Below are 13,838 nucleotides of genomic sequence, written 5' to 3' on the forward strand. Positions count from 1 at the left end.
ATTATTTTTTAAAATCAAATCTTTTTAAAATGTTTTTCAAATCATATCTTCTCAATCACATCTTTTTAAAAAACCAATCATATCCTCTTAACCACATCTTTTTCAAAATAGTTTTCAATCAAATCTTTTAATTTCTAATTTCAAAATCTTTTTCAAAAATCACTTGATCTCTTTCCCACTCTTGGTTTTCGAAAATTAATTAGTGTTTTTCAAAATGTTTTCAAAATTTCTTACTTAATTTTCGAAAACCACTTCCCTTCTTCTCACATCCTTCTATTTATGGACTAACACTATTCCTTAATGCAAAATTCGAACTCCCTCTTTCTTGATAAGTTCGAATTTTCTACTTCTGCCTTCCATTTTCTTTTCCTCTGACACCTCAAGGAATCTCTATACTGTGACATAGAGGATTCCATATTTTCTTGTTCTCTTCTCTTTCATATGAGCAGGAGCAGAGACAAAGGCATTCTTGTTGAGGCTGATCCTGAACCTGAAAGGACCTTGAAGAGAAAGCTAAGAGAAGCTAAGGCACAATTCTCTGTAGAGGACCTAACCGAATTCTTCAAAGAAGAAGAACACATGGCAGCCGAAAACAACAACAATGCCAACAATGCAAGGAAGGTGCTGGGTGACTTTACTGCACCTACTCCCGACTTCTATGGGAGAAGCATCTCTATCCCTGCCATTGGAGCAAACAACTTTGAGCTTAAGCCTCAATTAGTTTCTCTAATGCAACAGAATTGCAAGTTCCATGGACTTCCATTGGAAGATCCTCATCAGTTTTTAGCTGAGTTCTTGCAAATCTGTGACACTGTCAAGACTAATGGGGTTGACCCTGAGGTCTACAGACTTATGCTATTCCCTTTTGCTGTAAGAGACAGAGCTAGAACATGGTTGGACTCTTAACCTAAAGAAAGCCTGGACTCTTGGGAAAAGCTAGTCAATGCCTTCTTGGCAAAGTTCTTTCCACCTCAAAAATTGAGTAAGCTTAGAGTGGAAGTCCAAACCTTCAGACAGAAGGAAGGAGAATCCCTCTATGAAGCTTGGGAAAGATACAAACAATTAATCAGAAAGTGTCCATCTGATATGCTTTCTGAATGGAGCATCATAGGTATTTTCTATGATGGTCTCTCTGAACTATCCAAAATGTCTTTGGATAGCTCTGCTGGAGGCTCTCTTCATCTGAAGAAGACGCCTACAGAAGCTCAAGAGCTGATTGAAATGGTTGCAAATAACCAATTCATGTACACTTCTGAAAGGAATCCTGTGAACAATGGGACTAGTCAGAAGAAAGGAGTTCTTGAGATTGACACTCTGAATGCCATATTGGCTCAGAATAAAATATTGACGCAACAAGTCAATATGATTTCTCAAAGTCTCTCTGGAATGCAAAATGCACCAAGCAGTACTAAGGAAGCTTCATCTGAAGAAGAAGCTTATGATCCTGAGAACCCTTCAATGGAAGAGGTGAATTACATGGGAGAATCCTATGGAAACATCTATAATCCTTCATGGAGAAATCATCCAAATTTCTCATGGAAGGATCAACAGAGACCTCAACAAGGTTTCAATAATAATAATGGTGGAAGAAACAGGTTTAGCAATAGCAAGCCTTTTCCATCATCTTCTCAGCAACAGACAGAGAGTCCTAAGCAGAATACCTCTGACTTAGCAACCATGGTCTCTGATCTAATCAAAACCACTCAAAGTTTCATGACTGAAACAAGGTCCTCCATTAGAAATTTGGAGGCACAAGTGGGTCAGCTGAGCAAGAAAATTACTGAACTCCCTCCTAGTACTCTCCCAAGCAATACAGAAGAAAATCCAAAGGGAGAGTGCAAAGCCATCAACATGGCCGAATTTTGGGAGGAAGAAGAGGCAGTGAACGCCACTGAGGAAGACCTCAATGGACGTCCACTGACCTCCAATGAGTTCCCCAATGAGGAACCATGGGAATCTGAGGCTCAAAATGAGACCATAGAGATTCCATTGAACTTACTTCTGCCATTCATGAGCTCTGATGAGTATTCTTCCTCTGAAGAGGATGAGTATGTCACTGAAGAGCAAGTTGCTAAATACCTTGGAGCAATCATGAAGCTGAATGACAAGTTATTTGGAAATGAGACTTGGGAGGATGAACCCTTTTTGCTCACCAAAGAACTGGATGACTTGCCTAGGCAGAAACTGCCTCAAAAGAGACAGGATCCTGGGAAGTTTTCAATACCTTGTACCATAGGCACCATGACCTTCAAGAAGGCCTTGTGTGACTTAGGGTCAAGTGTAAACCTCATGCCTCTCTCTGTAATGGAGAAGCTAGGGATCTTTGAGGTGCAAGCTGCAAAAATCTCACTAGAGATGGCAGACAACTCAAGAAAACAAGCCTATGGACTTGTAGAGGATGTTTTGGTAAAAGTTGAAGACCATCACATCCCTACTGATTTCATAGTCCTAGAGACTGGGAAGTGCATGGATGAATCCATCATCCTTGGCAGACCCTTCCTAGCCACAGCAAAGGCTGTGATTGATGTTGATAGAGGAGAGTTGATCATTCAAGTGAATGAAGAATCCTTGGTGTTTAAGGCTCAAGGATATCCCTCTGTCACCATGGAGAGGAAGCATGAAGAGCTTCCCTCAAAACAGAGCCAAACAGAGCCTCCACAGTCAAACTCTAAGTTTGGTGTTGGGAGGCCACAACCAAACTCTAAGTTTGGTGCTGAACCCCCACATTCAAACTCTAAGTTTGGTGTTGGGAGGTTCCAACATAGCTCTGAGCATTTCTGAGGCTCCATGAGAGTCCTCTGTCAAGCTAATGACATTAAAGAAGCGCTTGTTGGGAGGCAACCCAATGTTTTATAATTAACTATTTTCTTTTGTTATTTTATGTTTTTTGTAGGTTGATGATCATGAGAAGTCACAAAATCAATGAAAAGAGCAAAAACAGAATGAAAAACAAGAAGAAAAACAGCACACCCTGGAGGACGCACCTACTGGCGTTTAAACGCCAGTAAGGTTAGCAGATGGGCGTTTAACGCCCAGTCTGGCACCATTCTGGCGTTTAACGCCAGAAAGGGGCACCAGACTGGCGTTAAACGCCAGAAAAGGGCAAGAAGCTGGCGTTAAATGCCAGAAATGGGCACCAGCCCGGCGTTTAACGCCAGAAATGGCTAAAAACGCAATTTTGCTTGCCATTTAGTGCAGGGATGACTTTTCCTTGACACCTCAGGATCTGTGGACCCCACAGGATCCCCACCTACCCCACCACACTCTCTCTTCTTCCCCTATTCACCAATCACCTCAACACCTCTTCCCCAAACACCCTTCACCTATCAAATCCCATCTTTCTCTTCACCACTCACATCCATCCTTCATAAAACCCCACCTACCCCACCATTCAAATTCAAACCACTTTCCCACCCAAACCCACCCTCACTTGGCCGAAGATCACCCTTCCCCTCTCCTATATAAACCCATCTTAACACCTTCATTTTCACACAACCTAAACACCACTTCTTCCTTTTTTTTGGCCGAACCACAAAGCCATTCCCTTTCCCTTTCTTCTTCTTCTACTCTCTTCTTTCTTCTTTTGCTCGAGGACGAGCAACAATTTTAAGTTTGGTGTGGTAAAAGCATTGCTTTTTGTTTTTCCATAACCATTTATGGCATCCAAGGCCGGAGAAACCTCTAGAAAGAGGAAAGGGAAGGCAAAAGCTTCCACCTCCGAGTCATGGGAGATGGAAAGATTCATCTCAAGGGTGCATCAAGACCACTTCTATGAAGTTGTGGCCTTGAAGAAGGTGATCCCCGAGGTCCCTTTTTCACTCAAAAAGAGTGAATATCCGGAGATCCGACATGAGATCCGAAGAAGAGGTTGGGAAGTTCTTACCAACCCCATTCAACAAGTCGGAATCTTAATGGTTCAAGAGTTCTATGCCAATGCATGGATCACCAAGAATCATGATCAAAGTGTGAACCCGGATCCAAAGAATTGGCTTACTATGGTTCGGGGGAAATACTTGGATTTTAGTCCGGAAAGTGTAAGATTGGCATTCAATTTGCCCATGATGCAAAGAGATGAACATCCTTACACTAGAAGAGTCAACTTTGATCAAAGGTTGGACCAAGTCCTCACAGTCATATGTGAAGAGGGCGCCCAATGGAAGAGAGATTCAAGAGGGAAGCCGGTTCAACTGAGAAGGCATGACCTCAAGCCCGTGGCTAGGGGATGGTTGGAGTTCATCCAACGCTCAATCATTCCCACTAGCAACCGGTCCGAAGTTACTATAGATCGGGCTATCATGATTCATAGCATCATGATTGGAGAAGAAATGGAAGTTCATGAGGTTATAGCTCAAGAACTCTATAAGGTGGCGGACAAGTCCTCTACCTTGGCAAGGTTAGCCTTTCCTCATCTCATTTGTCACCTCTGTTATTTAGTTGGAGTTGACATAGAGGGAGACATCCCTATTGATGAGGACAAGCCCATCACTAAGAAAAGGATGGAGCACACAAGAGACCCCACTCATCATGAGATCCCTGAGATTCCTCAAGGGATGCACTTTCCTCCACAAAACTATTGGGAGCAACTAAACACCTCCCTAGGAGAATTGAGTTCCAACATGGGACAACTAAGGGTGGAGCATCAAGAACACTCCATCATCCTCCATGAAATTAGAGAAGATCAAAGAATCATGAGAGAGGAGCAACAAAGACAAGGAAGAGACATTGAGGAGCTCAAGCACTCCATAGGACCTTCAAGAGGAAGAAAGAGCCGCCATCACTAAGGTGGACCCGTTCCTTAATTTCCTTGTTCTTTATTTTTCTGTTTTTTCGAATTCTAGTGCTTATGTTTATCTATGCTTGTGTCTTGTGATCATTAGTGTCTTAGTGTCTATGCCTTAAAGTTATGAATGTCCTATGAATCCATCACCTTTCTTAAATAAAAAAAAATTTCTTAATTGAAAAAAGAAAAAGAATTGCATGAATTTTGAATTTTATAACAGTTTAATTATTTTGATGTGGTGGCAATATTTTTGTCTTCTGAATGTATGCTCAAACAGTGCATATGTCTTTTGAATTTGTGGTTCATGAATGTTGGCTCTTGAAAGAATGATGAAAAAGGAGACATGTTACTGAGGATCTGAAAAATCATAAAAATGATTCTTGAAGCAAGAAAAAGCAATGAAAAAAAAAAGAAAATTTTGAAAAAAAAAATTTCGAAAAAAATAGAGAAAAGAAAGAAATAAAGTTGTGATCCAAGGCAAAAAGAGTGTGCTTAAGAACCCTGGACACCTCTAATTGGGGACTCTAGCAAAGCTGAGTCACAATCTGAAAAGGTTCACCCAATTATGTGTCTGTGGCATGTATGTATCCGGTGGTAATACTGGAAGACAGGGTGCTTTGGGCCACAGCCAAGACTCAATAAGTAGCTATGTTCAAGAATCATCATACTTAACTAGGAGAATCAATAACACTATCTGGATTCTGAGTTCCTAAAGAAGCCAATCATTCTGAATTTCAAAGGATAGAGTGAGATGCCAAAACTATTCAGAGGCAAAAAGCTAAAAGCCCCGCTCATCTAATTAATACTGAACTTCATAGATGTTTTTGGAATTCATTGCATATTCTCTTCTTTTTATCTTACTTGAGTTTCAGTTGCTTGAGGACAAGCAACAATTTAAGTTTGGTGTTGTGATGAGCGGATAATTTGTACGCTTTTTGGCATTATTTTTAGTATGTTTTTGGTATGATCTAGATAGTTTTTAGTATATTTTTATTAGTTTTTAGTTAAAATTCACTTTTTTGGGCTTTACTATGAGTTTGTGTGTTTTTCTGTGATTTCAGGTATTTTCTGGCTGAAATTGAGGGACCTGAGCAAAAATCTGATTCAGAGACCAAAAAGGACTGTAGATGCTGTTGGATTCTGACCTCTCTGCACTCGAAGTGGATTTTTTGGAGCTACAGAAGTCCAATTGGCGCGCTCTCAACGGCGTTGGAAAGTAGACATCCTGGGCTTTCCAGCAATATATGATAGTCCATACTTTGCCCAAGATTTGATGGCCCAAACCGGCGTTCAAAGTCACCCTCAGAAATTCCAGCGTTAAACGCCGGAACTGGCACCAAAATGGGAGTTAAACGCCCAAACTGGCATAAAAGCTGGCGTTTAACTCCAAGAGGAGTCTCTACACGAAAATGCTTCATTGCTCAGCCCAAGCACACACCAAGTGGGCCCGGAAGTGGATTTTTATGTCATTTACTCATCTCTGTACACCCTAGGCTACTAGTTCTCTATATATAGGACCTTTTACTATTGTATTTTCAGCTTTGAATCTTTGGATCTTTGGATTAATTTTCGATCCTTTGATCATCTTTGGACATCTAGTTCTTAGATCATTGGGAGGCTGGCCATTCGGCCATGCCTAGACCTTGTACTTATGTATTTTCAACGGTGGAGTTTCTACACACCATAGATTAAGGTGTGGAGCTCTGCTGTACCTCGAGTATTAATGCAATTACTATTGTTCTTCTATTCAATTCCGCTTGTTCTTGTTCTAAGATATCACTTGTTCTTCAACTTGATGAATGTGATGACCCGTGACACTCATCATCATTCTCACCTATGAACGTGTGACTGACAACCACCTCCGTTCTACCTTCGATTGGGTGAATATCTCTTGGATTCCTGATACACGATGCATGGTTGATCGCCTGACAACCGAGTGCTCGCCTGACAAACGAGCCAGCCATTCCATGAGATCAGAGTCTTTGTGGTATAGGCTAGAACTGATGGCGGCATTCAAGAGAATCCGGAAGGTCTAACCTTATCTGTGGTATTCTGAGTAGGATTCAATGATTGAATGACTGTGACGTGCTTCAAACTCCTGAGGGCGGGGCGTTAGTGACAGACGCAAAAGAATCACTGGATTCTATTCCGGCCTGATCGAGAACCGACAGATGGATAGCCGTGCCGTGACAGGGTGCGTTGAACATTTCCACTGAGAGGATGGGAGGTAGCCACTGACAACGGTGAAACCCTTGCTTAAGCTTGCCATGGAAAGGAGTAAGAAGGATTGGATGAAGACAGTAGGAAAGCAGAGAGACGGAAGGGAAGGCATCTTCATACGCTTATCTGAAGTTCCTACCAATGAATTACATAAGTATCTCTATCTTTATCTTTATGTTTTATGCGTTTATCACCATACCCATTTGAGTTTGCCTGACTGAGATTTACAAGGTGACCATAGCTTGCTTCATACCAACAATCTCTGTGGGATCGACCCTTACTCGCGTAAGGTTTATTACTTGGACGACCCAGTACACTTGCTGGTTAGTTGTGCGAAGTTGTGTTTATGCCATGGTAGTGAACACCAAGTTTTTGGTTTCATTACCGGGGATTATTTGAGTTGTGAAAAGTATTGATCACAATTTCGTGCACCAGAAGGCATAAAATGCATCATTCTTATGAGCAATGAAAAGTATCCAACCAAATCTAGAGTAATCATCAACCACCACAAGACCATAGTGTTTACCTCCTAAACTTTGAGTTTTAGTAGGACCAAAAGATCAATATGTAACATCTCCAATGGCCTTTTGGTTGAGATTCCATCTTTTAATTTAAAAGAGGATTTTACTTGTTTGCCCAATTGGCAAGCATCACAAGTAAGATCCTTATCAAACTTGATGTTTGGAATTCCTCTAACCAAATTCTTTTTGACTAGCTTAGAAATTTGGTACATGCTAGCATGACCCAACTTTCTATGCCAAAGCCATTTTTCAGATTCAAGAGAGGTAAAGCATGTTACATTTTGTTCCTTTAAATCCTCAAGAGTTAATCCATACACATTGTTGCATCTTTCAGCTTCAAATAGAACATCCCCAGTTTTTTCACAAACAACTAAGCAAACAAACTTCTTAAAAATAACTTCAAAACCCAAATCACATAATTGACTAACACTAAGTAAATTATGCTTCAAGCCATGTACAAGAAGGACATCATTTATACAAGATGAGAGATTTTTATCCACTTTCTCAACAGCCAGTATTTTTCCTTTTGCATCATCACCGAAAGTGACAAGTCCTCCATCATATTCATCAAGCTTTATGAAGAATGTTGTCTTTCCGGTCATATGCCTAGAGCATCCGCTATCCATGTAGCACATATTTTCTTTCTTCTTGGATGCTAGGCATACCTATAAAATAAGCTTAAGTGACCTTAGGTATCCAAATTTTCTTGGATCCTTTCACGTTAAACCATCTCCTATGTCCCAAATCATTGTAATCAAAAACAACTTTGTAAACTTTATCACCAATCATTCTTTCACCAAAGAAACATTGAACTGGAAAATGACCACTACGATTACACAATCTACAAAATCTTGGAGTTGCTGTTTTGAGAATGAAAATTTGTTGTTCAAGATCTTGATTATCAGTCAGAAAACATCTTATTTTTTCAGAGAGGTGATCTATCATGAGATGAAGGTCTTCGGTGTCTGGGTTTTGAAAAAATACCTGATCTACATGATCTGCCATGAGACAAGGCTGTGACTTAGTCTCAGATTCTTCATCACTATCCGAGTCATTTTCTAAGTCTTCCCATGAAGCCATCAGACCTTTCTTCTTTCCTCCTTTTCTCTTCTCCCCCCTATTTAACTTGGGACAATCAGATTTGTAATGCCCCATTTCCTTGCAGTTGAAACAAGTAACTTTGCTAAGGTCTTTCTTCATTTTCCTTGAGCTGCCGCCTTTGCTTTTGTGCTTCATCATTTTCCTGAATTTTTTGGCAAACGACACAAATTCACTTTCAGATGAGTTATCACTGGATTCATCATCCAGAGGCTTAGTGACAGAAGAAAATGTAATTCCTTTCTTTTTTGATTTTTTTTTTCAAATAAGTGTTTTCAAAAGCAAGAAGATTTCCTCTCAAATCATCAAGTGTCATGGAATCAAGATTACTGCTTTCAGAAATAATTAAGGCTTTTGTTTCCCACTCTTTAGTGAGACATCTCAGCACTCTTCTCACAAGCATAGAATTAGAATGTGTAATTCCCAGAGCATCTAAGCCAACAATGATAGTGTTGAACCGCTCGAACAGTTCATCAATGGACTCTCCTTCCTTCATTGCAAACATTTCATATTCTCTGTTCAACATGTCTGTCCGAGTCTTCTTTACAATGGAGGTTCCTTCATGAGTGATTTGTAGCTTGTCCCAGATTTCCTTTGCCGTTGTGCATCGTGATACCCGTCGGTACTCCTCAAAGCTGATAGCACAGTTGAGCAGGTTTACTGCCTTGGCATTTAACTCAACCTTCTTCCTATCTTCCTCGGTCCATGTTGCTTCTGGTTTGAGGGTGACCACTCCTTCAGCATTTGTGGTAGTTGGAAATTGAGGCCCTTCCAGGATAATCTTCCAAAGTCTGTAATCCACTGCTTGTACAAATATCTTCATCCTCTCCTTCCAATAGGTATAATATTTCCCATTGAAAAGAGGAGGTCTGTTGCTTGATTGTCCTTCGGTCAAATTATAGGACACCACATTTACGCCACTGTTTTCCGCCATGAGGATCTTTACTTCAAGCTGCAAAGCTTGGTCTCTTTGAGACCAAGCTCTGATACCAATTGATGGTTTCAGTGGCTAAGAGATAGGGGTTGAATCTTAGCCCCCTTTTTTGCTTGCTAACACTTGCTGGACTTAGAGGAAACTTTTCTGTTTTTAGCTTGTCCCTAGCCACGAGACATTTTCATTTTGTCTCGTCACTTGACACGAGACATTTTTTATTTTTCATCTAAACAGTAAAAACAGAATTGAAGTAGGAAGAAAGATAGAAGATTACACCCAGATATATCCTGGTTCAGCTGCTAAGTGCAGTGCAGCCTACATCCAGTCTCCATCACAACCATGATGAAATTTCACTATAATCATCCAGATTACAAATTGTAAAGTGCTAACCCAACTTACAAGGGGATTTCCACAGAATCATGAAATACAACACAGATGTACAAAGGAACTCTAAGACATCTATGGCTTTTTTTTTCTTTTAATTTTGCATTCTCTGCCTTTTTTCGCTCTATGGCTTTTTCATACAAACCTCACTTGTTTGCCTTTTTCCATGAGACTCAAGACATGACAAAATTAAACAGAAAAACTACAAAATGGAATACATTGAAGGAGAAGAGAAATATGTTAGCTCAGGTAGCTCTGAGAACACTGTGCCTCGCACTCTCACACTTTCTCCTTGAATCAAACCATGACTGTTCACCCCTTTAATATAGAAGTGAAGCCTTCACAGTTGAAACACACACCCGAGCTTAGCTTCCTTTCCTTCAAAATGAACCGGTTCGGCCACAGAGAGAGAGAGAAGAGATAACCATGCAAAACCCAACATGCAATTACCTCTAGTCCTTTCTTGATCATCACTCTTCATCAATCTGAGCTCTCCATCCTTGGCTTGCTCTCCAAGATGGATTTCTGGCCCTTGATGCTTCATGATGATGATGACGTCTTCTGCTTCAATCTCTGCCTCAACCATCACTTCGCCACTCTAGCTACTTCCTGTGGTGGTTGAGCAGAATCAAAGACAAGCCATGCCTCAAGAATCTCACCTTGCTGGCCGAATCTTCTACTTCCTTTTTGAGTATGAGGGATCCGAGATTACCTCACCAAATCTTACCACATTTGATGATTATCTCAGCCACAACATACTTTTGGTTTTATTTTTTCGCGCCATCATTAACTTGATGGTCTTGATGCATGCAGCTTCTTCTTTTTCCTTTTGGTAGCTTAGTGTAGCTTCCATGGTTGCTGTGACATGACCGAAGAGAAGAAGAAAGAAAGATTAGAGAGAGAAGAAAGAAGATATTCAATTGATTTGATCAAATAATTTAATGTAGCAAAGAGAAGGAATAAAAGTGCACTCAAGTTTCTCACTTCCCTTTACTGATAGGCGTGTAGGATCATTAAAGCCATCAAATCAATTTCTCTCTCTCACTTATGTTTCCAATGCTTAAATTAAATTTGAAATCCATCCCAAAGTGGGAAATGGAATCCGTTGGAAGCTTGTAACATGCTTAAAGGAATGGGTTTTAGTTAAAGAAGTGCATTGTGCCCATTTCCTTATGATTTCGGACCAAACATGCAAGATGAATTGGGCTTATGATAGTTTGAATTTTGGCCCAATAATAAGAACAATAATTCAGCCAAACAAAATATTTTTGTATCAATGCTGAATGTACTTGGGCTTGTAATTTTTCTTTTATTTTCAGCCCATTATAAAATCCTGCAAAACAAAATTATTAATTAACATATGTTAAATGAAAATCAAATTAATAATTTTGTAATTAATTATTTTAATAATGTTTGCTCATCACAAATACTAATTTGGAGTTTTCCAAACTCATCACTTTGTTTAGGTTAACATACATAAATTTTGATTTTGAGCATATAACTTTGTTTAGGTTAATAAATACATACATTTCAATTTTGAGTATATATATATATTCCAGCAAAATGTAGTAATGTAACAAAAAAGGTTTTAGAATAGAAAAGAATAAGAGAGATTTTGAGAAGAATTAAAAGAGAGAGATAATTTTATGAAAAAAAAATTATATAAGGACTAGTTTGATTAATTTTTAAAACTTGAGAGATGAAAATGACTTACGTCTAGACTTTTAAAGACTATTTTGACTAATAGAAAACTTTTTTATATGTCAAGTGTCACGTGGCATGCCACGTGTCACGTCATCATCCAATTGACGGAATGACTAATTTAACTAACAGTTTATCTTTTAGGAATTAATTTGATTAAAAAATCATTCGAAGACGAAAATAAAGATCGCATGATCTTTTATGGACGAATTTGAACATTAACCGGTTTTTAGTAACTTAATAAATTGAGTAGTCACTAGAGTTCTCTTAAGATTTAATAATCAAGTTATAATTAATATTCGTCACCCTTTTTCTCTAGTACATAAGCAAATAACACAAATTTTTATCTTTGTTAATAAAGATTTAAGTTCAATTTTCAATGTCGTCGTGAGAATCCACTTTAATAAGTAATTTATTTATTCTAACTTTTTGTTTATCTCAATTTTATCTAAACTTTTAGTCTTAAAATAATAATAATAAAAAATCTTCACAAATTTCAAAGTAAAAGTCTCCGATTTAAGCTTTTTAAAAAAGTCTTCACCCATTTTAAATTAAAAATATCTTATTTAAGTTTTAAATTTCAATATGCATGGTTCTTCTCTCTTATGTGGCCCATACATCTACTAAAAGAGCTGTACAGCTTTTTGCAATAAATAACATAAATTTAATTTTGATATTTTATCAATGCAAAATAAATTTATAAATATATTTAATTACGTAATATTATATAAATAAAAATAATTATTTTTTTATTAATTAAATAAATAAATAATTATTAAAAAATAAATATAATTATATGACTATGTAAAATATTTTATACTATCTATACATCAAAATTAAACTAAAATAGCAATACATCTACATTGGTATGGCCACTATTTTAGTATAATTAAGTATCAAATCATATCATATTATTTGGTTCCTATTGAGAATGCTACCTAGTATTTACTAAGTTCGATGGTTATAAATTAATGTTTCATACCCTAAGATTCATGGGATAAGCAGTCAAATTTGGAAGCCATGAAAAACAAAACAAAAAGGGGGTATAATGACTATAGAATCTTAATTGGACATTTGGACTACAATTCAGTTCCCAAATTTGCATAAATGTGGTCTCCCTAAATATCTAACAATTAAAATTTACATTAAATTTAGTATGATTGAATTTAACAAATAACATCAATAAATTTAGGTACAGTTTGTTTTAAAATACTGAGAGATTGAAAGATTGAGACTTAGTATCATATTTATTGGTTTAGAGACTAGTATTAAAATTTTTGTCTTTGTTTCCAAAATTTCAGTATTTCAGTGCCTCCAAAAAATAGAGACACAGAGGACTAAAATTTTTTGAGATGAAAACTGAAACTTTAATAACATTTTATACCTAAAATACATTCATTTCAATTAATTAATTCTAATTTTACCCTTTGTACTAATTAAATTAGAATTTCATTTTTATTTCAATTTCTGTCTCTCACTTTATACCAAACAGAATACTGAGATTTATTTCAATATTTGTCTCTTAGTCTCAGTCTCTCAGTCTCTCAGTTTCAGTCTTTCTGTCTCTGTCTCTCCACCAAACGCTACCTTATATATCAAAATCAATTTTATACTATTTGAATGTTCTACCAAGGACACAACTACTTTATTGAATTGTCGTGTTCGCGTGTCGAATACAGTTTAGACACGTTATTAATCGACACTCGTCCAATATGTATGTTTATTGTGTCCAACCGTGTTTTAACAAAAAAATAAAAAATTCTTCTCCAGATACGCCTAGACATACTTAAATACTATCATGTGTCAGCATGTTCAACTTTATTCTTAACATGTATTATTAAAATAAATTTAAAAATAGTATATGTTATTATTTATAAAAATAAAAGTATTTTAAATACTTTATATAATCAAAAAAATATATAATAATTAAAAATGAATTTATAATTTATATATATGTATGTTTCTATATCTTATAAGATTTTAAAATTTATGTGTCGACGTATTTTATATTATGTTGTGTCTCGTATCCGTATTAGTATCCGTACAGAATAGGTAATATTTAACTTTATTTTCTTTTGGTACAGATAATATTATTTTTCTATTCAATAAACCTTGTTATTAATTTCTCCTTAATAAAATGTGTGCAAAAATAGTTGTCTTGTGTATCATATAAAAGGTGTAATTAGTAAGTACACACAAT

At 37.3% G+C, this 13,838-nt stretch overlaps 1 non-coding gene across 1 annotated transcript; it reads right to left on the bottom strand.

Moving 5' to 3' along the window:
- Positions 1 to 984: 984 nt before the first annotated feature.
- LOC112704735 (small nucleolar RNA R71) lies at positions 985 to 1,092 on the bottom strand. The gene has a single exon (XR_003155344.1). It is a non-coding gene; the product is annotated as a small nucleolar RNA R71 (small nucleolar RNA).
- Positions 1,093 to 13,838: the final 12,746 nt, after the last annotated feature.

Source organism: Arachis hypogaea, chromosome 7 (genome assembly GCF_003086295.3).
Source record: "Arachis hypogaea cultivar Tifrunner chromosome 7, arahy.Tifrunner.gnm2.J5K5, whole genome shotgun sequence".
Classification (NCBI taxonomy): domain Eukaryota; kingdom Viridiplantae; phylum Streptophyta; class Magnoliopsida; order Fabales; family Fabaceae; genus Arachis; species Arachis hypogaea.